We start from the raw sequence: 27,808 nt of genomic DNA, 5'->3' as shown, positions 1-27,808 counted from the left end.
ATCATTGAAAACAGCATCTTGCACAGTGCGAGTTGTAGTCTTCTGCTGCTCAAGTAGATTTTTACTCGAGCGGCAGCTTTCTCAACGCGGACTGGTAGTTTCTTATCGCGAGCGGTTGCGAGCATGCGCGACCACTCGCAATGAGAAATCTGACCTCCCCGCATTGAGAATCTCGCCGGGATGTCATTTTGCATGCTCACGGCCGCAAACATGACGTTGAGGACCGCAAGCAAGCAAAATTGACCGCTGCACTATGCTACGCTGCGCTATGCATGTTCGCACTGTGCTACGTGCAGCACGCGTAGTGCAAAGTTGCGCAAACTTCGCAAACTACGCGAGCATAGCGTAGTGCTTCGCCCAGGGTTAATTATAAGCGGTGCTAATGTTGTTGGAGTAATCCTCCCGGAGAATCTTGTCACCCTTCATCCATTTGTGGCCGGTGATGTTCGATGGCAGCAATGTGACGTTGCAGAAGAGAACAGCACTGCTGCCGAAAGTGAGCTCTGAAGGGCTGGTGAACAAAACCGGATCGGAGAGGTCGGCCCGGGCCCCGCCATGCAGCAGCAGGAGGCAGGCGGTGAGCGGCAGCGGTGACCCCATGGCGCTCGCTCCTTTTGTTGGTCTCACTCGCGCTCACTCGCGTCTGTCTGTCTGTCTGTGTTACAGTGCATTAAGTTCATAAAAAATTGTATTTTACTTAATCAAAGGATGATGACATTGACTGTGATTCAAAGTGCAATGGATTTCATTAACAAAAGCCCAAAAAATTGTAATCTTATAAGAGTTTTATTTTCGATGCATTGCAATATTCATCCTTCTATATATCACATTGTGAACACCTCCACCAAGGCCTTGCTTCTACACTAGGTAAAAAAGTAAGAGGGAAACAAGGAACTGAAGTAGATGGAGGATTCATTAGAAAGACAAACTTTCTTGATGTTAAAAAATAACAACGTATAATAATGATTGTATGGATTGTATGACATTTCAACACAAGTGAATGTTTGCATAAAACAATATTTATCACTGAAGGTTTGCTGTATGTTTGAAACAGTATACCAAAGGATAATATTTGATATTAAATTAATCATAATTAATAATTTTCCCTACAGAATGTCAATCTTTGAAGCAGTGCAAGCGGGGAGTGAAGCAGAGTCAGCCTCAGTATCCCAGGAGAGCCATTGCTACAACCTAAGGAAGGAGACTCTTGTTGCAGAGGTGGAGCAGGAGGTAGGGGTCACAATCCTTCTGATGCCAGGAGTAGAGCAGGAGCTTCATGTGAGACTGGATTCAGGCGCTATGAGGGAACATTGAAACAAACAAGAACACAGTGAGTTAGACGCTATATGTGCACTGACAACACAAATCACAGTAGGGTCCCAGTGTAAAACTCTTCATGCACAGCCACTTGTTATATGTTGGAATGAATATGAAAAGAGACTCAATCTTTGTATAATCAGAACAGCATGCACCAGTTGGTTATTGGTGGAAGATTATTTAGGGCTTGCATGAAGTAATTTGCTTAATTAAACTCAGAGATGAAAGAGGGCATCCGAAGTCCTAGTTACAGGCTTAGAATTGTCCACAAACACGTACATTTGTGACCAGTCTCAAACTATCATCTGACCTTTTCCCACCTTGGAAGTGGTCAGAAATGTATTCCAGTAAAGTCTACTTTAAGTCCCCTTCTGTGATGGGAAGGGGGATGGAACATCCCCAAATTTGGTGCAAGGATTTCTTCACAGGCACACATGTGTGATGGCACAGGGGATGCTTTCCTACATGCAGAATGATGTGAAATGTAGAATTCCCTTTAGAGGACATAGGAGCCTATAGGTGATGTGCTGCAGGGAATGTTTGTGAATTGAATAAAAAGTCGAATCTTTTCAAGCAGAGAGATCAATCTCTGCCCATACTTTTACTTCTTCTTTCTGAACAGGGTCCATTATTTACACACCGATGATTCCATTAAGAGTGTTTGGGAATATCAGGTTAGGTGTACGAATTTCAGAAACTTTTAGAAATGGAGCAAACTGAAAAGAATGAAGAGTCTGCTGTGGCATATGAACATTGAGGGAAAAAGTAGCGAAAGTTGCATGTAGCATGGGGTTATACACGGGATTTGGAAGGGAGAAATGAAGGACAGCATAGGGGACACAGGAATATTAAAGGTAGGTGCTATGCAGGGTATCACGCAAAAGATTGCCCCATAATCACTCCAATATGGGATTTTCTTAATGTTTCAGTTTGGTCTTGAGGTGTGAAGTAGAAGAGAGCTGTACCCATGTACTCCTGCGAAGGGTGAAGGTATGAAAGGGTATTGTTGTGCAGTCCTGGAGGTAAATATACAAATAATAGGTCTTGTGGGACTGATGTTTTGCTGTTTAATGATACAATCTCTGAAGAAACTGATTGAATAATGACAGGAGAAGATCAGGAGCTCTTTTTTCTGATAGAATATCAGAAAGAGTTCTGATACAGAGTTTTGACATGAGGAGCAGTTAATCAATCAATCAATCAAGACTTTTGTAAAGCGCGCTACTCACCTGTAAGGGTCTCAAGGCGCGGGGGGTGCTGCTACTGCTCGAACAGCTAGGTGTTGAGAAGCCTCCTGAAGGTTAGTAGGGCTATGGTCTGCCGTAGGAGGATAGGGAGGGTGTTCCAGGACTTGGCGGCAAGGTAGGAGACTGATCTGCTGCTGGTGGTCGCTCTTCAGATGCGGCGGATGGTGGCAAGGGCGAGTTTGGCAGAGCGGCGCTGGCGGTTCGGGGGGTAGAAGGTGAGTTGTTTGTTGAGGTATGCTGGTCCTGTGTTGTGAAGTGCCTTGTGTGTATGGGTGAGGATCTTGAAGGTGATCCTCTTGTTGACGGGAAGCCAGTGTAGGTTTCTCAAGTGTGATGTGGCTGTGGTGAGGGATCTCGAGGATCAGGTGTGCAGAGGCGTTCTGTATGTGTTGCACACGTTTCAGTAGTTTGGCCAGGGCTCCCGTGTAGAGGGTGTTTCCGTAGTCCCGTCTTCTGCTGATGAGGGCCTGGGTGACCGTTCTTCTAGTGTCAGTGGGGATCCACCTGTAGATCATTCTGAGCATGCGGAGGGTGTTGAAACATGAGGATGAGATGGCGATGATCTGCTTGGTCATGGAGAGTGTTGAATCAAGGATGAATCCCAGGTTGTGTGCGTGGTCGGTGGGTGTCGGTGCTGCTCCCAGGATCGTCGGCCACCAGGAGTCATCCCAGGCTGATAGGGTGGAGCCGAGGATGAGGACCTCCGTCTTGTCCGAGTTCAGCTTCAGACGGCTGTTGTTCATCCATTCGGCGATGGCTTTCATGCCTTTGTGTAGTTTGATTTTGGCGGTGAGAGGGTCCTTGGTGAGGGAGAGGATCAACTGTGTGTTGTCGGCGTAGAAGATGATGTTGAGGCCGTACAGTCTGGCGACGTGGGCAAGCAGGGCCATGTAGATGTTGAACAGTGTCTGGCTGAGGGAAGATCCTTGGGGTACGCTGCAGATGATCTTTGAGGCTTCTGATCAGTAGGGAGGGAGACGGACGCTTTATGTTCTGCCGGGGAGGAAGGAGGTGGTCCATTCCAGTGCTTTGCCTTGGATTCCTGCGTTGCGGAGGCGAGTGTGTAGGGTGCGTAGTTATGCCATATAAGTTCCAGAAACTCCATAAATTTGCCATGGCTTATTTATTGAGAAAGGCAATATATTGTATAGTAACTGGTAGTAATATAAAGTGGGGAAATTATGTATAGTGCGGAGGACAAAGAAAAAAATATGCAGGCAGCAAGAATGCTTGAAATGTGTGCTGACAATAAAAACATGCAGCCGAAAAGAACGCAAATCATAATCCGTTCTAATGAAATATCTACACTGTCTGTGAAGTGGTTAACTAGTATTGAGTGAAGGCGTACAAACAGAGGGAGATTAGAAGAATTATATACAGCCATCAATAAAGTTTTGCAAAGTCTATGACTTTAATGTACAATATACAGTAAAGTTATGCATTCAGTAAGGTCAACAAGAGGAGATAAGGTTAAGGACGAAGAATTGAACTAAAATAAAATTCAGCTCAAAACGTTCTCCCAATAAAAATGTGAGAAACATATGTTAGTGCTGTTGTGATTTAAGTGGTGGAAGGGTGAATTGTAGAAATTACCAGAAGATGAGGTAAAAGGTGTCATAACGCTTTTTTAAAAAGGTGTAAACCATGTTGTACAGCAGCTCAAGTGATCTGCAATATGTAAAGAAACACCATTGACAAAGCCTATAGGTTTTGCATGGGTGAAGAGTGGTTGAAGAAGTGGATGTTAAATTGTGTTCTTTCTCTCTTGGGTGGTCAGAGGCATTTGTAGGACTGGCCAGAACAGAAGTGGTCCTGCCTGCTTCAGTCCAGTGTGACTCACTTTTGTACAGTTTATCATTTATTTGCTTGGCAGGTATGCAGACTTCCTGTGGGCACTTGGAACCGTTAAAGGAGTATGTACAAAACTTGCATGCACTTTATTCAGAAGAAACTATTGTGTAAATGCACCACATAGATTCACCCTTGTGCATGCTTTGAAAGGCATGCAAACACAAACATTCAGAAGTGAGCATTTCTGTACAATTTTGCAGCGATAATGGTGTGAGTGCAGGGTGAGTGGTGAATGAATGAAGGTTGATAAGAGTCAGGATGCAGGGAGATTATATGTCTCAATGCATGGTGATTAATGGTGTCTAAGTGTAGCATTAGCACTGTGTGCATGGTCTGTGAGCAGCAGCTACCTGACAGCACAATGTCAGGGAGACTGTGCAGAGTAAATGGTGGGTAGGTGTGCAGGGTGAGGAGTGTCTGAGAGTAGCTGAAAGGTATGTAAGTTTTGTAAAGACATGTCAGCAGCGCAACCTAAAAATGATCCTGTATATAAAACACTCAATATGAATGTGTAATTAAAACATGAACAATCAGTAAAGATTACTGATTTGCAAATGTGCAAAATGAGGCAAAGCACTGCTGAGTCATAATATGAGGCTGGCACATTGGCCACTTGTAGTAACTATGATAAGCTAATATTGTGATTAGATAATAAAACGCAGGGTCATAGTGTGAGGCAAAGATATGCTCCATAATAAAAGCAGACCGGTATCTTAAAGTACATGATACACTGGTATTGTTAGCAAGTGGAAATACAAATGAACACGATTAACTGTTAAACAGAAAGACATACATCATTGAAAACCACTCTGATGCACTAATATTATGAATGGGTGTTGAAACACAGGGTCAGAATGTGAGGCTAAGGCATGCTTGTTAATAAAAATGGACCACCGTGTTAGCTGCTCGATAAAGTGCATGAAACACTAGTATCTAAAACAAACTGGAAACAAAACTTAATGCAACTGAGGGTTCAACAGAAACAAATGAACATCTGAAAAACAAGCTGACACAATTAAAAGAAGGCAGGAGATTCTAGAGTATAGGGCCTACCAGAATAATAATCAGAAAGAGGTATGATCTGGAAGGTTGTACCCTCACAATCGCCAAATCTTTTATTTTATTTTCTTGTGGGACATAAGGGTCATGTGACTAATGTGCTCTATAGAGCTTAAATGCTTGTTCCATATAAAAAAATCACAGCATCACTAAAACTATTTTGCTGGGACATGTGTACTAATTCATGTGCTTTGAGTAAACTGCCTCTCTGACGTCTGTGAGCAACCAGTGTGAGGTCAGTCAGGCAGCCAAATAAGTTCTAAAGGAAACGTAGATGGGAATAGCTTTTTTCAATTTCCACCAAAAAGGCTTTTAAACCGTTAAGGGTGGTGCTCCTGTGCCCATTATCAGGTGACGCCCCTGACCTGTTTGTGCATTGCATGTGCATGTTATGTCACTGGACAGACATAAAAGTTAAAACATGCAATGCATGACAGTGTACGTGTGTGGGGGTTGGTAAATACAAAAACGTTGGGGAAGAGGCTCTTTTTCAAAGTAAATATGCCGAAGGAATGTGAGGAGGGCAAATTGCCCAAAAAACAGACTCTGTCCCTGTGAATGTGCCAGTTTGTAAGCGATACAATAGCGTTAATGCACGCAAAGAAGTTCAACAAAATCCGGTGAAAATAGTATTTGGGACAATGATAAGAGAAACACATGAGAGGAACAACAAGAAATAATAGTCTACAGCCAATAAAAATGGAAGAAAAGTAAGTGGCAAGCCACCAACCAATGAAAAGTAAGGGCGGGATGTAAGCCCCTTTTCAGATATATAATCAATACAATAAATGTCACAAGCATACCACAAGCGCTGTGCAGGTAAATCCTAAAAACAGTAATTTCAACATTTTAGGATAATCAGTGCTATATTATTGATAAAAAGTATACTATTTATGGAAAAATCATTATTACCTCCGTTATGTCATTTAACATATTCTTTAAAATGACCTAGAGGAATGAATAACATCCTGTGCAATGACATATCGCAGAGAACACAAAGTGGACATACAGCAAAAAGTCCACGGCAGCTTACTTATTTGCTAGAACTGTGCTGAGGTTTAGTCCTTTTCCTTATTCTGCTGGGTCGAGCGTGCTAGAACTGTATCAGTAAGTGAACTGAGGTGTGTGTTTTAGGGATGGCAAGCAATGGTTATGCCTCTCCCTGACTATATCTCTCCTGCTCATTGCTTTCCCATTCCAGGTATAAAGATGATCATAATGTAGAGACCACAATGGTTTGAAGGGAGGTGTTGTGACAAGAGCGGACACACTGGTCACCTCTCAGGGAAAGATGGAGAGGAATAGTTATATCCTGACCAGGGGTCAGTGAATAAGTTAAGAATTTGTAGGATTTGGAAGAGACATTTCTAAGCAGTTCAAACTATGAACATATGATTCTGCACTATAAATACCCATAGAACTACTAACTTATAATATTACTGAACACTCATAAAATGCTGAAACCAATATACCATGGAGGAAAACAGCCTTGCCATGGTCACAACCCACTTATAGTGCAAACAGAAAGGACCCAATCAGTACTGTTTCAGACACGGAACCATAATGTGACTGCAAAGGATTGTTGTTCATTCACAAACAGTAGTTTATTCATCTGATACAAAGCATTGTTAAGGTATGGATTGATTCTAATGAATACTAGTGCTGGACACTGCTGAGTGACTAATAGACATTCCTATATTTAACACAAGCATTGAAAGCCTGCTCTGATGAAACACTGGGTGGTAGCCGGCTTAAACTCCCCAAAGCTACATGAGGGAGTATGGGATGTAATTTACTTTTACAGACTACTTTAAAGTTTTGCTGAAACCAACTGTATCAGAGGTACTGCTCTCACAATTCTGTCGTGGCTGACTTAATGTTTGTTGGGCATGGTATTCTGTCGCATTTACAATTGAGTACCCTGACCAACAAACTTTATATCGGGCTGTGGGTGTCTCAATTGGAAACCAAAATGTAGTCTTATATAAATAGGTGTTTTAACTTTGCTTGTCAACAGGCATGGCTCAGTATTAAGGGCAGAGAGACCCCTTCCCTCCACCTTTTTCCAAACTATTGCTAAGCCTGACAGCTACTCTTCATGTCAGGTCATACAGCAAGACACTGTACTGGCAGTAAATCCGTAGCTGTCTGAGCTGAACTTTGCCAGGTTGATGATGTCACATTCATGTGGGTGTGACCTTATCAGCCTGGCAATGTTTGTTGCGGTCCTCCCTCTCATGATGTGGGGCACATTATTGATAGCCCCATTTATAAGCCTTGAAGTGCCCAGGGCCAAGTGCCCATTAGTGATGCCTCCTCAAAGATTGGGGCGGGGTCAGCAACTGTCACTGACTCCATCCCACTCTGTGACCCCTAAGGGAATGCCCCCTCTTCTTACTGCCTGTCCCAAGGTCAGCCAATGAGAGGAGGCAGATTTCCCAACCATCCCAGAACCACTGAGGCTTCCCTCCTGTATCCCGAAATCACAGCTGCAGCCTGGTAATTTTAATTTTTTGTTTAATGTTTGGTGCATGTGTGTGTGCATGCTCTGAATGGGTGTGTGCTTGTATATGTGCTTGTCAATGGTGGGTGCAATGGAGCATGCTTGTGTCTATGAGTGTGAGTGAGTTTGTATGTAGATCTGTGAGTATGTGTCTCTGTGGCCTTCCTGACACCCACCTGCTCAAATTACGAGTCCCCAGTGCTAGTCGTGCATGCTCTAATACAGTTTGCTAGTGGATGTTATAGCTGACTTAATATCGTATACCTATAGAGTCACCTTCAAATCAGCCCTCAACAACTAACATCAACAGATCAAAACTGCAATAAGGGAGGCGCTCACCAACTGGATTGACACCAGGTCCAACCATGCTAAGGAACTCTTCACCATCATCAGAGGGTTCACCTGCCCATCAGCCAAGGAAAACTCCATCCCATCTTCACAGAAACTCTGCACAGCCCTTGCCAGCCACTTCCACTACAAGATAGCGAGCATCTATAAAAACTATGATTCCAAACCCTCTGACCCCCTCAGCCCTCGTTCGACCACCGCTGCTGACCACCCGCTCTCCACTTTGAAACAGCCAAGCACACCAAACATAGCCACCCTCATGAACTTCATCCACTCAGGGGCACCCACAGACCCCTGTCCCCACTGACTCTTCAACCTTGGACGAGACAAGATCACCCACCAACTTACCACCTCAACAGCTCATTAATCACTGCCACCTTTCCCGACAATGGAAAACATGCCATCCTCTCCACACACCTCGCCCTCACACAGATCTCAATGCATCTGCCGGAGGACGCTCCTTCTCCGATCTCGCTGCAAAAGTCTGGAACACACTACCTCTCCACCTATGCACCTCACCCACACTGACAGACTGCTGGAAGGTGCCCCAGATCTTACTTTTCCACTGAGGCCTTCACCTGGTGCCTGAATACAGATTCGGGTGACAAGCAATGATTTAAAAGTATGACATGATTGATTAATTGATTTATTGATTGATTGAGTTGCATAGAGTGGAGGAGAGTACCTTAGAGTACAGCAGTGTATAGTGGAATGTGGAACAGTGGCGTAGCATGGAGTAAAGTATTGTATAGTGGAGTAGGGTGAAATTGAGTGGAGTAGAGTCACGTAGAGGTAATTGTAATACATTGGAGTGTTATGTTGCAGAGTAGAGTGGCATGACATGGAGTAGAGTGGCCTGGTGTAGCATACAGTGGAGTAAAGTATCAGAATGGTGTGTCATACAGTGAAGCGTTCTGATGTGTCGTATAGTCTTGGAACGTGTCATAGATTAGAGTACAGTGGAGTGTCACTGAGTGGGTTACATTTTAGTAGAGTGGAGTTGTAGGAGGACACCATAGTATATTGAACTCCACTGAGTGTGACTGATTTTTATGTCACTTCCTTGAGTTTTCATGTATAGTGCTACAAGCTCCATTTTGTGCTTGGTCGCCCAGGGAGACTGTGCTTTAAATACAGATATTTCTCTCCCCGAAGTATTGATTCTGACTATTCTTGGGTCCTTTCAATCCAGGTACCCAGCTCTAACTACCAGCGGGTTGTTTTTCAGGTCTTCTGGTCTCTAGAGGATTTCCAGACTCTTTGCACAAGACTGGTCCTGTGACTGAATCCTGATGCTCTCTTCTGCTTGCGGGAGCATCTTACACAGCCTGGTCAGAAGCAACAAACACAACACCTTCTCTGCTGTACTCCCCAGGCCCCAAGGCTTTAGTTGTCTCTCAGGATGCCTGTGTGTCAGTTGAGTCAGTGGCAAATGTACTGATCGGGATTAGGCAGCTGCAGGACTATTCCATAAAAGTCTTAGGCCAACCTTCTGGGGTCCCGAGCAGGCCCATTCCTCCAAAGGGTTCATAAAGGGGCCAGCACCACTAACCCTGGAGAGACACATCCTAATCCTTCAGCCCATTCTTGCTGTGGCATGAGGTGGCTCCTCATTCCAGCTGAACATTCCTTCCTACACTGTAACTCTTAGGTCTAATTTACTCTCATCCGTCTCTCCTGCATGTAGGGGTTTTTAAGTGTTCTGGGATGTTCTAGAAGCAAGGCACTCAAAGGTGCTGCATCATTCATAAGGCTACCTGTACGAAAATACTGGTCTAGTAGTCCCACACTGTGAGACTAACTCACAGTGAATGTCAAAAACTGGGCCGTCCAAAAGTTTAAAATTCAAGGAGATTTACTACATTCCTGCCTTGTGTAGAACAGCTCTTTGCTGCAGTACTGATACTTTCATAGCTATTGGGCAGATGCACACACCAGGAGCAAGTCTTCCAGTCACAGTGGACATGGTACAGCAAGATACACATTTTGATTCCTTCTAAGAACAGCCCCACACCTGGCAACCACGGACAACTTGTTTGGAATGATAAAGTGTGCATTTGAGCAATACATGTACAATGTTTATGTTCTTCTCAAAACCTACGACCTTTCAAGGTCGGATAATGGACCATCTGAATCCAAGCATTGTCTGCTGTAATTTGTGTTCTGTTCATAGACAAACCTTTACAAGTACTATACCTTATTACACAGGATTAGCACATGCGTAGTCACAGAGGACCCGGCAGCACTTCTGGGGCTCATCGCACGCATCGTCCGATTGGCATCTATATTTCGCAATCAGGAAATTCGGGCAGAAAGACCTTGGGCAATTACCAGGCCTCACTGTAAAACAACATTTACCATATATCAGATGAGTCCATGATGCAAATCAAGAATCACCATCAAGAACAAAATCACCAACTGGGAACTTTACTAGAAAACTGCACAATGTCCTCACACATACTTTTTCAGTAGCAAAAGCATCCTATACGCCTCCTTACTAAAGAGCGACTTATTCATTTCCTACCCTGATTGAAATTACTAGCGTAGTAATTGAAGAGATGTGTATATCACAAGACACACACATCACAATCTCAGCTAGACACACCCCTGTCACAAGTTCAAACAGTACAATGCAATATTATATTTGTAGAATGCTTTATAATTCAACATCTTTTTTATTTGTACTTTTTTTTGTCAATGTAACGAGTACAGTGGAAACAACATTTCATTTCTTACTTCGTCTTCACAATCACAAGAGTAGTCACCACTCCGCACTTTTCCATTGTCCTGAGTGATATCGAATGTCTTGTGCAAATATTTTCCATATAAAATCAATTAATGCTCTTCCATCTCATCTAATCCTTTCACCCCTCCCGTTATCTCAGTCCTTTCTCCTTCATCTTTGCGTGTGCCGTAGGTGTCAAACAGGTTTAAAGCCTGATGCCTGGGTGGGCATGTTACTTCTCCCCAGTCTTGCCCCATGGTATCTAGTAGTTTCCAACTCCTCCATTCACTGCTTCCCTTGTCTTAGGCATAATTCCTAATACTGACAGTTGTGTCTCTGGGATTTGGGAATCCCCTTATATCCTATGGCAGCCAGGTCTTATTTCACCTAATATTTACACCTTGAGTCAATTCCACCAGTTGTGTATGTGGGCTCACATCCTCTCCAACATGTAATTGTGCTTCCCGGGTACACCCCGTGTATTTCATCTGGTGTAGTGTACTACCACATCATAATTCTATTTCAAAGATATTGTATGCCACTGTTTTATTGTGTGTTATTACTCTCCTCCACTCATGTGCCCATGTCTCTTAGCAAATTTCCATATCTAGCATTACTACCACTTGTTCAGGTAGCCTCACTGTTCAGTATTGGTCGTGTGCGCTGCTGACCAACCTATAAATATACAAATTCAGTCCTTTGTTAACCAAGTGGATGGTGATGAATTTATCAAACCCAAGTTGGTCGCTGCTGCTTTGTTCAGGAGGTGTTGTATCCAATGTTTCGAGTAGTAATATTTCCTCTTGTTCCTCCATAACTTACATGTGTTTACATTCCTGTGATTGTTACTTTGTTGAATAGGTCTGCTATGGTCCAATGATCTTGCTTCCAGCCTTTGACTCTGCCCCCTTTGTGTGCCGGGCTGAAATCCAGATGTCAGGGGAGACATGTCCCCTGTTAGTCGCTATCATGTGGCTTACCTTCAGAAAGTGCAATTTATTTGACTATCATGCAGTCTTCTTGGCAGAGTATATATATAGGAACCCTACCCATATTGTCTGTCCTGCCAGGGGTATCTCCATGTACAACAAGTGCCATCTGAGCTTCTCAGACATCATTCCCGGGTCATTCCCGGGTCCGCCTTGATTTCCCTTCTTTCTATTAGTTATAATTGTCCTGGACACTGTCCAATTTTCCTCACCATACCAAGTCTGTCAGAGTCTTCTGGGTGGTCTGGAATCAGGAGGGCCCTGAAGGTGTGGCACACTTCCACACTTCTGCTGAGCTTCATGCTAAGCCCCTCTGGCCTCTGCTCATGTGCTGACTGTGCTTTGACCACAACAATAGCAGAGCCTGTGTGAAGAAGGCAAGCTTACTACCTTAGCATGCTGGCAGCAACTTCAACAGAGGGCAGATGCTGAGACAACTTCCGTTATTTGTACCGGAAGTGAAGGATTAGGATAGCTTCCATGAATACAAATGAAGCAAAGGGAAGAAGATAAAACACACAAACAGTGAGTGCTCAACAGTGCAGTGCTGCATTTATGACAAAATACAGGGAATGCCATTGCCATCAGCAGAAATCAAACATAACTCCTAACTCGCACCATGGGATAATCAAGCATATAAATATTCAGTGACAAAACAAATACTGCTGTTTGCAACAAAACCAGCGATACAGTCTCAGAGGATTTCAACTCCACTCAACCTATGAGCTTCAAGCACACGCCTTAGGATATGTTACAGGCAAACTTCAAAAGTTTTTAACCTAGCACATCACACTGCAAACCATGAATGGCGCCTGTACGGAAAACCCACAGTAAACGAAAATACCAAAATAGAGATTACAATGCAGTATAAACAGTGCCATTGTCTATAGCAGCACACAAAGTCCAGCATTTACTATATAGATAAAGATCCACATAATTATAGGAGGAGGTCAGTTGGCAAACAGGACATCCTGGGTTCTTGTAAATATAAATGCACATTTTTCTCCTACATAATACATAGACTTAAATCACTAATTGGTGATCAGTCACTACTCTGTAATGCTGGCAAGAGAAATGAATCTGAAAAGTGCCACAACCCACTTGTTCCATCGCTTTTAAGACACGCCTGGAAAAGCTGATGCGTTTCCACTTCTCTTCTAACTCAACCAGGCTGACATCCACACTCAGTTATTTGCTTTTCCTCACATCAAAGTAACCCATTTTGGTGTCATGCAAATATGTCTACAAATGGGCCTTGCTCTTCCTTTTCCGAACTCGTCTTTGCTAGTGTTTGTGGAGGCTCCACAAAACAGCCATGTGGAAGGAGTGTTTCTCAAACAATATCAACAGTAGATGCGCTGCCCCTTTCAAAGGGCAGTATGACACAGCCCGAGCCCAAGACAGGCCTCCTGTGGCATCCCTGATGAGGTTGCATATTTGGCCAATGTTGGTGTGCAAGAGATGAAAACTTTAGGAATCACTCTCCTGAAAGCCTGCAAAAAGAAGTGTCAACCTTGCAAATAGACACCAAAAGAGCCTGGTGGTTGAATAAAGAATACCAACAACAGATGATGAAGGAGAGACAGTGGATAACCCAAACCGGTTTCAGGCTCTGTATGGCAACAACAACAAACCTAGCAACATTGGCCATTTTGATGGAAAACGCAATAAGGAGGAAACCCCAGCTGTTTGCCTGTTTCATAGATCTCAAATTGCCATTTGACTGAGTGCTGAGGGACTGGCTTTGTGCTAAACTGGAAAAAAGGGGCATGTTAGGGAAAATCCTAAATGCAATCATAGCATTATACAGTGACACTTGGGCACAGGTAAAATTTGGAGACAACAGTAGAGGGACTTCAAAATAACATCTAAACTAATTGAAACCGGGATGTGTTCTGGCTCTGGGTTTGTTCAACAAATAGCCGACCTGAATAGCTATCTGAAAAAGTAGCTAGCCATCCACCAATAATGGAAAATGAGAAAATACTATGCCTGCAATACGCAGACGACATAGTTGTCCTGATCCATGGACGAATGGGCATGCAAAGATTGATCAACATTTTATCAAGCTATATTGAGCAACAATAGCTAGAGCTAAACTTGTGCAAAACCAAAGAGGACCGTCAAGTGGATTGCAAGTACAAGTGGTTTAACACAGGAGGTACGAGTCTGTCCACTCTTCCAAGTACTGGATTATCCCTTTGGGGCACCAACAGTTGGTCACTAACCATATTACCGCAGTACAAGCACAATCCCAGTCTTTAATCTTCACTTTCAAGTTCTTGAAAAAGAAATCAAGTCAAGTCAAGTTAACATTTGTATAGCGCACTACTCACCCAGAGGGTCTCAAGGCGCTTGAGGGAGGGGGGATCGCTACTTATCAAATAGCCAAGTTTTGAGTTGTTTTCTGAAGAGGTGGTTCTGTGTAAGGCGGAGGTGGGTGGGGAGAGAATTCCAGATTTTGGCCGCTAAGTAGGAGAATGATCTTCCTCCCATGGTGGTTCTTCGGATGCGTGGAATAGCGGCGAGGGCTTGATTCGATGAACGTAGTTGGCGGGTGGGGGTGTAAAAGGTCAGGCGCGTGTTGAGGTATCTGGGTCCTAGGTCGTAGAGGGCCTTGTGTGCGTGGGTGAGAAGGCGGAACGTTATTCTCTTGTTGACGGGGAGCCAGTGAAGGTCTCTCAGGTGACCGGATATGTGATTGTCACGGGGTATGTCTAGGATGAGTTGGGCGGAGGGGTTCTGAATGCGTTGGAGTTTTTTCTGTAATTTGGCTGTGGTTCCGGCGTAGAGGGTGTTTCCGTAGTCCAGTCGGCTTGTGACAAGTGCATGGGTGACCGACTTTCTTGTTTCGGTGGGGATCCATCGGAAGATCTTTCGGAGCATGCGTATGGTGTTAAAGCATGATGATGAGACGGCGTTGACTTGTCTGGTCATCGAGAGGGAGGAGTCTAGAATGAATCCCAGGTTGCGAGCATGGTCCGTTGGTTTTGGTGCGCTGCCTAAGGCCGGTGGCCACCATGAGTCGTCCCATGCAGAGGGGGATGATCCTAGGATGAGGACTTCCGTCTTGTCAGAATTCAGTTTTAAGCGGCTGTTCCTCATCCATTCGGCTACGTCTTTCATTCCTTCGTGTAGGTTGGTTTTGGCGGTGTTTGGGTCTTTGGTGAGGGAGAGGATCAGCTGTGTGTCATCAGCGTAGGAGATGATGTTGAGGTTGTGCTGGCGTGCGATGGATGCGAGGGGGCTCATGTAGACGTTGAAGAGGGTGGGGCTGAGCGATGATCCTTGTGGTACGCCACAGATGACTTCGGTGGCCTTTGAACTGAAGGGGGGGAGACGGACTCTCTGGGTTCTTCCGGCAAGGAACGAGATGATCCAATCCAATGCTTTTTCTTGTATCCCGACGTTGCTAAAGCATTGTACAAGGGTGCTATGACAGACTGTGTCAAACGCTGCGGAGAGGTCCAGGAGGATGAGGGCAGCTGTTTCCCCATTGTCGAGTAGTGTTCGGATGTCGTCTGTGGCTGCGATGAGGGCGGTCACGGTGCTGTGTTTGGCTCGGAAGCCAGAATGTAAGGGGTCGAGGGAGCCGTTAGACTCGAGGAAGGCAGCGAGTTGACTATTGACGGTCTTCTCTATGACTTTGGCAGGGAATGGGAGGAGCGAGATGGGGCGGTAGTTCTTAAGTTCAGTGGGGTCTGCTGTAGGTTTCTTCAGGAGGGCACTGAGTTTGGCATGTTTCCAGCTTTCTGGGAAGGTAGCGGTGTTGAGGGAGCAGTTGATGATATTCCGGAGTTGGGGTGCGATGATGGAGTCGGCCTTGTTAAAGATGTGGTGAGGGCATGGGTCGGTTGGTGATCTGGAGTGGATGGAGTTCATCAAGCGGATGGTATCTTCAGTGCTGATCGGGTTCCATGCGCAAAGGGTGGTGGTGGGCTTCAGTTCGGTGGTAAAGGGAGTGGGCTGGTCGCCGAAGCTGTTGTGTATGTCAGCGATCTTGCTGTGGAAGAACGAGGCTAGAGAGTCGCAGAGGTCTTGAGAGGGAGTGATGTTGTTGGTGTCGGTGTTGGGGTTGGTAAGCTCTTTAACGATGCTGAAGAGTTCCTTGCTGTTGTGGGCATTGTTGTCGAGTCGATCCTTGAATGCTGATTTCTTGGTGGATCGGATCAGCTGGTGGTGTTTGCGAGTGGCGTTCTTGAGGGCGGTCATGTTGTCTGTGGTTGGGTTTCCTTGCCAGGCTTTCTCCAGGGTGCGGCAGTTCTTTTTGTAGTTCTTGAGGTCGTCATTGAACCAGGAGGCTTTTTTGCTTCCTGGCTTGTTGTGATGTTTTTTCAAGGGTGCCAATTCGTCAGCGCAGTGGGTGATCCATTGTGCGAGATTGATGGCTGCTTCATTTGGGTCCGATGATCTGGCGGGAGGGTTTTGGTTGAGCGATGTGGTAAGCTGGTCGGTTGTAATTTTGTTCCAGTTTCTGCAGGGGACTTGTTGTGTGTGGTGGTGGGTCGTGGTCTTTCTGAAGTTGAAGTGGACGCAGCTGTCGTCCGTCCAGTGGAGTCCTGATGCGTGATTGAAGGAGATGTGTTTGCTGGAGAAGAAGATTGGGTCGAGCGTGTGTCCGGCGTAGTGGGTGGGGGTGTTTACCAGTTGTTTGAGTCCGAGATTGGCGAGGTTGTCCAGAAGGGTGGTGGTGTTGCTATCGTTGTTCTTTTCCAAGTGGAAGTTGAGGTCCCCTAGGAGAATGTAGTCCTCGGAGGGGAGGGCGTGTGGGCTGATAAAGTCAGTGATGTCTTCGCAGAATTGTATGCGGGGTCCTGGTGGTCTGTAGATGAGGGTGCCTCTAAGTGTGGTCTTGGGGTCGGTGTGTATCTGGAAGTGAAGGTGTTCGGCGGCTGAGAAGGGGTCGTCGGAGCTGGTCGTGATGCGGATGGTGTTCTTGTGGATGATGGCGATGCCTCCTCCTGTTTGGTTGATGCGGTCCCTACGGATGATCTTGTAACCGTTCGGGATGGCTATGGCGATGTCGGGCGCTGATGAGGCGTTCATCCAGGTTTCTGTAAGAAAGGCGACGTCCGGTGTTGTGGTGTTGAGTAGGTTCCATAGTTCGATGGCGTGTCTGTGGACCGAGCGAGTGTTGAGCAGGATGCACTTCAGGTGGTTGTTATTTGAGCTCTTCTTGGCGTTTGTGGTTGTAGATTGGGTCTTGATGCAGCAGAACTTGCAGGATTGGCAGGTGAAGGGTCCATGGGTGCGTCCTGGGGCGGCTTTGTGGCAGTTGGGGAGTCGGCTGGTGTTGAGAGCAGAGAGGGTGGTGGCGTCGTATGTTAGGTGGGTGGAGTGGTTTTTGCGGGGGCCAGGGGGTCGGGCGCTGGGCGTGTTCCAGACGCGGACGGGCGTAGACGGGCTTACCTTTGGCGCACCTTCGGCGCGCATAGGGCGCGTCCGCTGCGCGTGAACGCTGTGCGTAAATTGCACTGCCATGAATGGATGATGGAGGGGGGCGGAGGGAGGGAGGAGCAGCTGGGAGGCGGGAGCGGGGTGGCGAGTGGGGAGGGGATCGGCTGTGGATACTGTAGGGAGCGGGGGTGGGGCCGCGGGCGAGCAGCGGCAGGGAGCGGGGAGGAGAGCCGGGCTGGGGCAAAAAATGGCACCAAACAACAACAACAACAATGCAGGGCGAGATCGGGGCGCAGTCTAGCACAGTCTAGCACAGATACTGAACCAAGCGGCAAGTGCGATACCACAGTAATCAAAGCAGAGCGAGGGGCACAGTCTGGCACAGGTACTACTACAATCTGCAAATACGATACCACACGGAGCAATCAGGGCGAGGGCACAGTCTGGCACAGGTAGAGGACACCAAAGGTACAGGATATCACACGAGGCAAAGCAGGGCGAGGGCACAGTCTGGCACAGGTAGAGGACGGCCAGGAGCGGGTGGAGCGACCAGTTCTGACTGGGTCAGGACGGTCACAGCTCTTCATCGCTTTGGACAGTCCTTAAGTTCCAGTGGGAGGGAGGAGCAGCTGGGAGGCGGGAGCGGGGTGGTGAGTGGGGAGGGGATCGGCTGTGGATACTGTAGGGAGCGGGGGTGGGGCCGCGGGCGAGCAGCGGCAGGGAGCGGGGAGGAGAGCCAGGCTGGGGCACAAAATGGCACCAAACAACAACAACAACAATGCAGGGCGAGATCGGGGCGCAGTCTAGCACAGTCTAGCACAGATACTGAACAAAGCGGCAAGTGCGATACCACAGTAATCAAAGCAGAGTGAGAGGCACAGTCTGGCACAGGTACTACTACAATCTGCAAATACGATACCACACGGAGCAATCAGGGCGAGGGTACAGTCTGGCACAAGTAGAGGACACCGCAGGTACAGGATATCACACGAGGCAAAGCAGGGCGAGGGCACAGTCTGGCACAGGTAGAGGACGGCCAGGAGCGGGTGGAGCGACTGGTTCTGACTGGGTCAGGACTGTCACAGCTCTTCACCGCTTTGGACAGTCCTTAAGTTCCAGTGGGAGGGAGGAGCAGCTGGGAGGCGGGAGCGGGGTGGCGAGTGGGGAGGGGATCGGCTGTGGATACTGTAGGGAGCGGGGTGGGGCCGCGGGCGAGCAGCGGCAGGGAGCGGGGAGGAGAGCCGGGCTGGGGCACAAAATGGCACCAAACAACAACAACAACAATGCAGGGCGAGATCGGGGCGCAGTCTAGCACAGTCTAGCACAGATACTGAACAAAGCGGCTAGTGCGATACCACAGTAATCAAAGCAGAGCGAGGGGCACAGTCTGGCACAGGTACTACTACAATCTGCGAATACGATACCACACGGAGCAATCAGGGTGAGGGCACAGTCTGGCACAAGTAGAGGACACCGCAGGTACAGGATATCACACGAGGCAAAGCAGGGCGAGGGCACAGTCTGGCACAGGTAGAGGACGGCCAGGAACGGGTGGAGCGACCGGTTCTGACTGTGTCAGGCCGGTCACAGCTCTTCACCGCTTCGGACAGTCCTTAAGTGCCAGTGGGAGGGAGGAGCAGCTGGGAGGCGGGAGCGGGGTGGCGAGTGGGGAGGGGATCGGCTGTGGATACTGTAGGGAGCGGGGGTGGGGCCGCGGGCGAGCAGCTGCAGGGAGCGGGGAGGAGAGCCGGGCTGGGGCACAAAATGGCACCAAACAACAACAACAACAATGCAGGGCGAGATCGGGGCGCAGTCTAGCACAGTCTAGCACAGATACTGAACAAAGCGGCTAGTGCGATACCACAGTAATCAAAGCAGAGCGAGGGGCACAGTCTGGCACAGGTACTACTACAATCTGCGAATACGATACCACACGGAGCAATCAGGGCGAGGGCACAGTCTGGCACAAGTAGAGGACACCGCAGGTACAGGATATCACACGAGGCAAAGCAGGGCGAGGGCACAGTCTGGCACAGGTAGAGGACGGCCAGGAACGGGTGGAGCGACCGGTTCTGACTGTGTCAGGCCGGTCACAGCTCTTCACCGCTTCGGACAGTCCTTAAGTTCCAGTGGGAGGGAGGAGCAGCTGGGAGGCGGGAGCGGGGTGGCGAGTGGGGAGGGGATCGGCTGTGGATACTGTAGGGAGCGGGGGTGGGGCCGCGGGCGAGCAGCGGCAGGGAGCGGGGAGGAGAGCCGGGCTGGGGCACAAAATGGCACCAAACAACAACAACAACAATGCAGGGCGAGATCGGGGCGCAGTCTAGCACAGTCTAGCACAGATACTGAACAAAGCGGCTAGTGCGATACCACAGTAATCAAAGCAGAGCGAGGGGCACAGTCTGGCACAGGTACTACTACAATCTGCGAATACGATACCACACGGAGCAATCAGGGCGAGGGCACAGTCTGGCACAGGTAGAGGACACCACAGGTACAGGATATCACATGAGGCAAAGCAGGGCGAGGGCACAGTCTGGCACAGGTAGAGGACGGCCAGGAGCGGGAGGAGCGACCGGTTCTGACTGGGTCAGGATGGTCACCTCCACGATCAAATGGAGTTGCCCTTCATCTCTTGGCTGTGATGGTAGCCCAATCAATTGCAATCACTGACGTATGGTCTGGAAATATTGCACGGTAAGGAGATAGCCATTTCAACTCAGCTACAAGCAAAGGCTTACAAAGCAGTGTGCAGTCTGCCGAAAGCATACTCCCCAGCCCAGGTGTGTCTGGAATTCTGTCTTCAAAGTCAGAAATTCCAAAACATGCACACCTTTGTGAAACTGTACTGGACACTCCATGCTTTAGAGAGAGTATCCTTGAACAATCTACGTTGGCTTGAGAAATTGAGAAAAAGCAATCCAAATTGTGGGGTCTTTTTCTGAGGAAAGCATTAGTAGAAATCGGGATATAAGGAGTCACCCTTACATAATAAGAACATACTTGCAAAGCGTCGGTATGCCTGGCCAGTGATGAATTGTAATAACATGAAGCCACAAGCATAAGTCACTGCACATTTTCATCCTTCCTTCAAATGGAGTTTCATGCTTTATATTCTTGTTTTTTTTACTTCAAAAGACTTGCTCCCAGCAAGGAAGGGCAGTAAGCAAGATCTAAATTGACCTTTATGCTGCCATAATTTGGAGTCAACCAGTCACCTCGTGTGTACGAGCCCAACAGTCATGGTCTAAAAGAAGACACTCCTCAAGCCAACCTTCCTAAATTTGAACATTCAAACCTGCATAAGCAGTATTTGGCTAGTTGGGTGGTGCCTCAATTACTCTGGTATGTTGAGGTGTAAACTTTTTAAATCTGGTAAACCAACTTCTCCGAAGAGCGGACTTGCACACGTCACTTTGAAGCAAGGACAGGCCAAGCCAGGGTCAATAAACATAAATGACTCACAGTATGTGAGGAAAAATGTTTCCCTCTCACAACATCTGTACCGTGAGGAGGTGGAACTAAATAAATGCAGTGTCTGGAATTATGTTGTTCTGAAATCCACACCAAGTATGGAACCCTATTTGTCCTGGCCGATGTCGGGCTTTGATCGTTTTTTGTTAACCAGGTTCCGTCTGGACTTTTTCCACCTATTGCTAGCCGTCCCAAAATGCAGCCACCGAGGTCAAGTGCTACCACACTGCGGCTGCGACAACGTGTCTTCGCAGGATCTGGTGCACTTTTTATTTATTTGTCCTTTTTATGATATACCTCGGAGGTTTTATCTTAAGCCTCTTCTTAAAAAACGGAATTTTAACCAAGTTAGACCTGCACTTTGCTATTTACAGCTGCTAACTCATGAATGCACTTTATCTGTAATTGGCTTCTTAAAATTGGCCATAAAATTTAGAAATAGCATGGAGGGTTAATTGCTTAGAACTGTTGTTAATGTTGTATCTGATTACCGGGATTGTAAACTCTGGATATGTGGCTTTTAGATATCTGATTTTACTTGTGTTTTTATTAAATTGTGCTTTTATGGTTGTTTTTGTATGAATAACCGAATAAAGATTTTGACTATGACTATGACTAAATGACTCACAAACGCGCCTCTTTACAGTATAACATCTGACAATATGTTTCAAAAGCTAGGGAACGATTTGCTCAGCCCTAAATGCACATGATTTAAAATACTGGTTGGTAGTCCTAGGATCTTGGGAACTGACCAGTGCAGGACACACTAGAAAGAAACTATGATTTGGAGTTTTGTAATATTCCTTTAATCAATTTTTACCATCAAATAAACTGCTACTTTTCACATATTTTAACAGTTTTAGTGCTTTCTGTGTTCTTACAAATTGTGATTTTAGTCTCTACATGGAGTTTTAATGTATTTTTGTACGTAAGCTCTGGACTTTATGGTTAGGAATAACTGAATAAACGTTGTTTCATACTCTCCTGGAAGACAGCCACAATCACTCATTTTCTTCTTGCACCTCACTCCTGAACTTCTTAAAATATGAAAATATGATGCACTATCTTTGCACTGGCCTACTTCAAAACTTGCTACCAGTAAGGCAAACTCTCATTAGCACAAGATCTCCTGTACAAATGGTAGAATTCTTGGCTGTCCTATTAGATGTAGATTGTTCATTGACCCCCACATGTCATCAGATTGTGGCATGTGGGACCAATCTAAACCTCTAAGGAAGACAAAGAGGGCCCACTGTTTGCTCTGTTCCCCCTTGTGAGAAATTAATGTGGCCTTGCAATGGGTCTTAAAGAAGTGTTCAGCTTCCCCGTTTGCCTGTAGCAATTAAGCACTAATCATAAAATACTTGTTTTTTGAAGAGGCAAGGTACCTTGATAAATCTTGTCTTTCAAATGTTAGTGAGTTGTCAGTTCTTAGCTCTTTCATCCCTTGTGGTTAGCCTTAATTTTCTCCCATTTTCTGAATCAGCTCTTCGGCTACCATGGATCGCACAAACTCTCCCTCATGATACATAGCCAATGATCACAAGATGATGATGACCATCCAGAAGAGTCTCAAAGTGTGCATGGGCTGTCTCCAATGGTTAACGTTGGATTTATTCAGTAATGACGAGGTGTGGCATATCGGGAACACTAGGCACTTGGTAATGAAGACTAAAGTCCCAAAATTTCTCCACAATTTAGTTTAAGCTGGGGAACTAGACTTTCCTCTTTTCTCTTGCTGCTCATAATTCACTGGATCAGGGCCTGAGGAATGAGTCGGCGCATGCCTTACAGAAGACAGCCCCCAACAAAACTGATAGCTTATGTTTTACATTGTATAGCAACCACTGAGTCTGCAGTGTGCTTCTGGCTTTCAGGTATATTGTCTGATACCAGAAGTCTCCAGTTACTTTTTCAGTTTCATGGATGGCAAACTGCAAAAAATCATTGTGTTAGTGATTTGGAAGTCTTTAAGCGACATTAGACTACGAGACACTCAACTGAAATATTCTTTCATTTCTGCAGCATCTTTCATCTCATGGTATTTTACTGACCAAGGATGTCTATACAAGTAGTCTATGGGGATCTGAGTCCTACTTAGTTGATTACAGAAAAAGAATATTCTTTCAGCACATTAATAAAATTTGAGGAGGTGGTTAAGAGAATAACCCACAGGACAGGAGAATTAGTATCTTATGGTGTATGTTGACCCTATGAGAATGTCCATTAAGATGCAGGTGGAAGTGATTACACCACCAGGGTATCACAATCTCCTACTTTTTTAGCGGGTATAACTGTGTTCAATCGGAGTAGAGACACAGGTTGCCCAGATTACCGGTGGAAACGCTCCATACAACTGCCCCTGAGAGATTTCTGCTCCCAACCCTGATGAGCCTCTGTTGACTGATAACTCTATATTCTTTGATGGGTTAATGCCCTTGAGAGTTATCTCAGTTGACAGAGCGGTGCAGAGATAGAATATGGAATAAAAAACATCGAATTACATAAATATACAGTTAAAAATATTGTGGGTCAGAAATTTCGACATACAAATTATCATGGGCAAGAGTATCTAATTTAGATATCGATGTCAAAAATATCGAAGTGTAAAATATCGTTTGCAAAAATATAGAGGTCTATTAATACATTTTACATGTATGTGATGTATGCTTTTTGTATAAGATTTGTTTTTAATATATGTGTTACATTTTTAGTATCTATTAATTGTTTTTTGTTTGATTTTTGCATTTTTAGCACCGTAGCGGGTTGTCAGTTTATAGGGGAATAGGGTGGGAAGTAATTTAATTATATGAAATTAATTTATTATTCTTAGTAGTTATTAATATTTTTTTCTTAGAATTTTGCATTTTTATTTCTATAGCGGGTTGTGGGTTTATAGGGGAATAGGGTGGGAAGTAATGTAACTATAATACATTTATTGAATATTTTTTATTTAATATTATTTGTTTAATTGAGATGTTATACTGATAAATGTGTAAAATAATGTAATATTAATTAATTCATAAATGGTTGTTAATTACATTTAATTATGTAATTTGTAGTTTATTATGGTAATTGTGTAACTGATTTTAGGTGTGTGTTGTTGTGTTTATAGGTTTAAAGGGTGGGAACGGTGGGAAGTGATTTAGTTTATGATGATGGATGACTCAATATGTTGTTAATAAATAATTGCAATGAATTAATTAGTAATTAAATATGGTAATTGTGTAATTAATTTTAGGTGTGTGCACGGGTGTTTATAGGAGTAAAGGGTGGTATGTATTTTGTGTTTAATTAATTATTATATAGTTATTAATTAATGTTAATTATTTGATATTTATTTTGTGTCATTTTTAATTTTGTGTGTGTTTTTTTCACTTTTTAAAGAGGTAAATGGTGAGTATTAAATAAATGTTTAATTAATTCATTCATAGTTGTTAATAGTAATAGTTTAAACAAAAGAATAATATTTAATTGTGTTTTAGTATTTTATAGTTTAATTTAAGTGTGTGGTGTATATTATAGAGTTAAAGCATGTGTACTCAATGAATGTTTATTATTTTTTATTTATTAATACGATTTTTTTAAATTGACTTAATTATTTTAAATATGGAAATAAATGTATTAAAAATGTTGAAGTGTTTTGTTATTGGTATATTGTTATGGGGTAGGAAATAACAAAATACATTTATGTTTGAAATAATTTTGTTTTACTTAACACCTTAACCGCGGCGGTTTTTCCTGCTGGCGTTCTAAAGGGTGGGAGAGGCCGCGTTGGCCGTTGGACGTGCGCAGCACCAGGGAGGTAGCTCGCGCGACGTCCAACGGCCGACGGCAGCATGGAACGGGTTAATATTTACTACTTTTAAATAATGATCATCTATACATGTATTTATTAATTTATTTTAGATATTATTTGTAGGTTTTTGTTATATGTAAAATTATTATTGTATTTTGTTTTTATATGTTTAATATATTGTTTTATATTTGTACAATATTTTTTATTTATTTTATGATCTTTAAAATGTTGTAATCTGTTTTTTTTTTTCAATTGTTTAAGTGTTATTAGTAGTTTTTGTTTCTCTACTATCCATAACTTTCCCTAATGTTGCAATCACTGGAGTGGGAATATAATGTTTACCTCCCTGCTATCTAGCACTTTAAATAGTAATTATAACACCTCCACTATCCAGCACTTTCCTGCTAAAAGTAATTTTTACCCCACTGGTATCAAACACTTTCCCTACTGTTGCACTCACTGGAGTGGGAATAGTAAGTTTTACTCCTCCGCTATCCAATATTTTCCCTACTGTTGCACTAACTGGAGTTGGAATAGTAAATATATTTACTTTGCTATCCAACACTTACCCTACTTTTGCACTCACTGGAGTGGGAATAGAAATATTTACCCCTCCGCTATCCAACACTTTCCCTACTATTGGACTCTTTGCAGTGGGAATAGTAATTTTTGCAACTCAGCTATCCAGCACATTCCCTACTGTTGCACTCACTGGAGTGGGAATTTTACTCCTCCGCAATATAACATTTTCCATACTGTTGCACTCTTTGGAATGGGAATCGTAATTTTTGTCCCTCCGCTATCCAGCACATTCCCTACTGTTGCACTCGCTGGAGTGGGAATAGTATTTGTACCCCTCCTGTATCCAACCCTTTCCCTACTGTTCCATTCACTGGAGTTGGAATAGTAATTTATACCCCTCGGCTATCCCAAATTTTCCCTACTGTTGCACTCACTGGAGTTGGAATAGTAAATTTAATTACCCCACTATCCAACACTTACCCTACTTTTGCACTTAATGCAGTTGGAATAGTAAATTGTACCCCTCTGCTATTCAATACTTTTCCTTCTGTTGTACTCACTGGAGTGTGACTACTAATTTTTACCCCTCCGCAACACAACATTTTCCATACAGTTGCACTCTTTGGAGTGGGAATAGTAATTTTTACCCCTCTGCTATTCAACACTTTCCCTACTGTTGCTATCACTGGAGTGGGAATAGTAATTTGTATCCCTCTGCTATCCAACACTTTCCCTATTATTGCACTCACTGAAGTTGAAATAGTAAATGTAACGATTCCGCTATTCAAAACTTTCACTACTGTTGTGCATATTGTATTGGGAAATGTAAGTTCAAATCTTTTTTAATAGTTTAATGTTTTACATTATTGTAGAATGTTCGTTTTTTTTAAATTATTGGTATAAATATATATTCTTTTTTTAATATAATTTTAAAGTTTACAAATTTAATAAAGATGACAGTTAGTGAATTATTTGTAAGTAAATATATGTATATGTATACATTTGTATGAGTCTGAGTCTATATGTTTTTTAAATTAAGTTTCTTTGTTATATTTAATTAAACTGTATTTTACATGTAATTAATTGTGTTACACATAATGTTAATATTTAATATATTTACTATATATTATTATATATATATTTTTAGATTGATAATTTTTACATTTATATTTTTAATTTCAATATTTTTGTACTTTCCTGTAAATGTATTGGAGTTGATATTTTTGCAGTCGATAATTTTTTTCAGAGATTTAGAACATCAATGTTTGCTATGTGCTGCTTGCTGAGTTTCACTCCAGGCCCTGAAACTTTTGACTTTGTTAGGTCCCATCAGGGAGGAAACATTTTTGATGAAGCTTCCATAAACTGCTACCAGACCAAGAATGCTGTTAACCTCAGATACTTAGGTGGGTGGGGGTGCTCTCTGACTTGATGTTTTCCAGTTTCACCAAATCATGGGCAACTCTGTCTTTTGAACACTAGTAGACAAAGAAATTGATGTTCCACTTCAGGAATTCTTTTAGTTTAGTGTGAGCCACATTCACTTAGTCTTTCAAACACCACACTTAGGTCAAGTGTAATGTTCGTGTAGTGTTTTGGAGTGCACCAGAATGTCATCACTGACATTGATGTTGCCAGTTAAGTCCAGTCGATAATTCTCTAGTTTTATTCTGAAATACTTTGGTGTTGCTGGATGTGTCGAAGTGAAATCTTTTGAAACAGTAAAGGATTCAGCCAATCCCTGCTTAGCTTGATCCTGGAGGAATCTTTAAGTAGTAATTCACACATCATTGGCATAAAGGAAAGCAGTGGCTCACCTTTCCTCACTGCAAAATGTGAAGAGGACCCCCTGAGACCTATCAAATAATCAACATACAATGACCTTTGAGTGAGAGAGTCTTCTTTCAGTACCATAGAAACTTTAAACCCCTGAGGGAAAACACTTTAATAGATGTAGTTTACACCCATTTGTAATTTACACTCACTCTCCCAACTCATAGCCTTCCCAACAATTTACAGACTTGACAGTCACTGTAGTGTCTCTCTCACACAATGCAAGACTATTCAGGTATTTCTGCAGTGATTCTCCAGAAAGAGACACAGCAACGACCCCTCAGATGAATTGGGCAGTCAGATGCTGAGGGCCTGATCCATTTCTACTCACCTCCTTCAACCACTGGAATTGACTCCCAGAGCCCAAGGAGGGCAACAAGGAGCAAGATGACACCTGCAGTCTTCATGATGGTCCGGGCAGCAATTTCTGAATCCCGTCTTCACGGGTGTCTTGGATTTATAGAATTACATGAGTTGAGAAGGAGGGAAGGATAACGCTACCAAAGACAGAATGTACATCAGCCAAGGGCATGTCAGAACTATACCTATCACATGCTACACCATCATACACACTCCCAGCCAAACTGGGTGCCTTTGCTCCCCCCCTAGTTAGAAACAAAATAAATGTTTTACTACAATATGTGACTTTGGAACTGCCTCAAAGGATTTGATTGTGAAATAAATGCTGACAAATTTATGAGCTATGTGCTGTTGCTGGACAGTGTGCTCCATCAGTTCTAGAACATA

At 44.2% G+C, this 27,808-nt stretch overlaps 1 long non-coding RNA gene across 1 annotated transcript; it reads right to left on the bottom strand.

The window, feature by feature from the left end:
* Positions 1–767: 767 nt before the first annotated feature.
* Positions 768–27,542, bottom strand: LOC144762036 (uncharacterized). The gene is made up of 3 exons (XR_013596014.1): positions 27,393–27,542; positions 10,522–10,665; positions 768–1,297 (listed from the first exon to the last, which is right to left on the bottom strand). It is a non-coding gene; the product is annotated as an uncharacterized LOC144762036 (long non-coding RNA).
* Between the last annotated feature and the right edge of the window lie 266 nt (positions 27,543–27,808).

This window comes from Lissotriton helveticus, chromosome 6 (assembly GCF_964261635.1).
Source record: "Lissotriton helveticus chromosome 6, aLisHel1.1, whole genome shotgun sequence".
NCBI lineage: Eukaryota > Metazoa > Chordata > Amphibia > Caudata > Salamandridae > Lissotriton > Lissotriton helveticus.
This window is presented reverse-complemented; position numbering and strand designations above follow the sequence as displayed.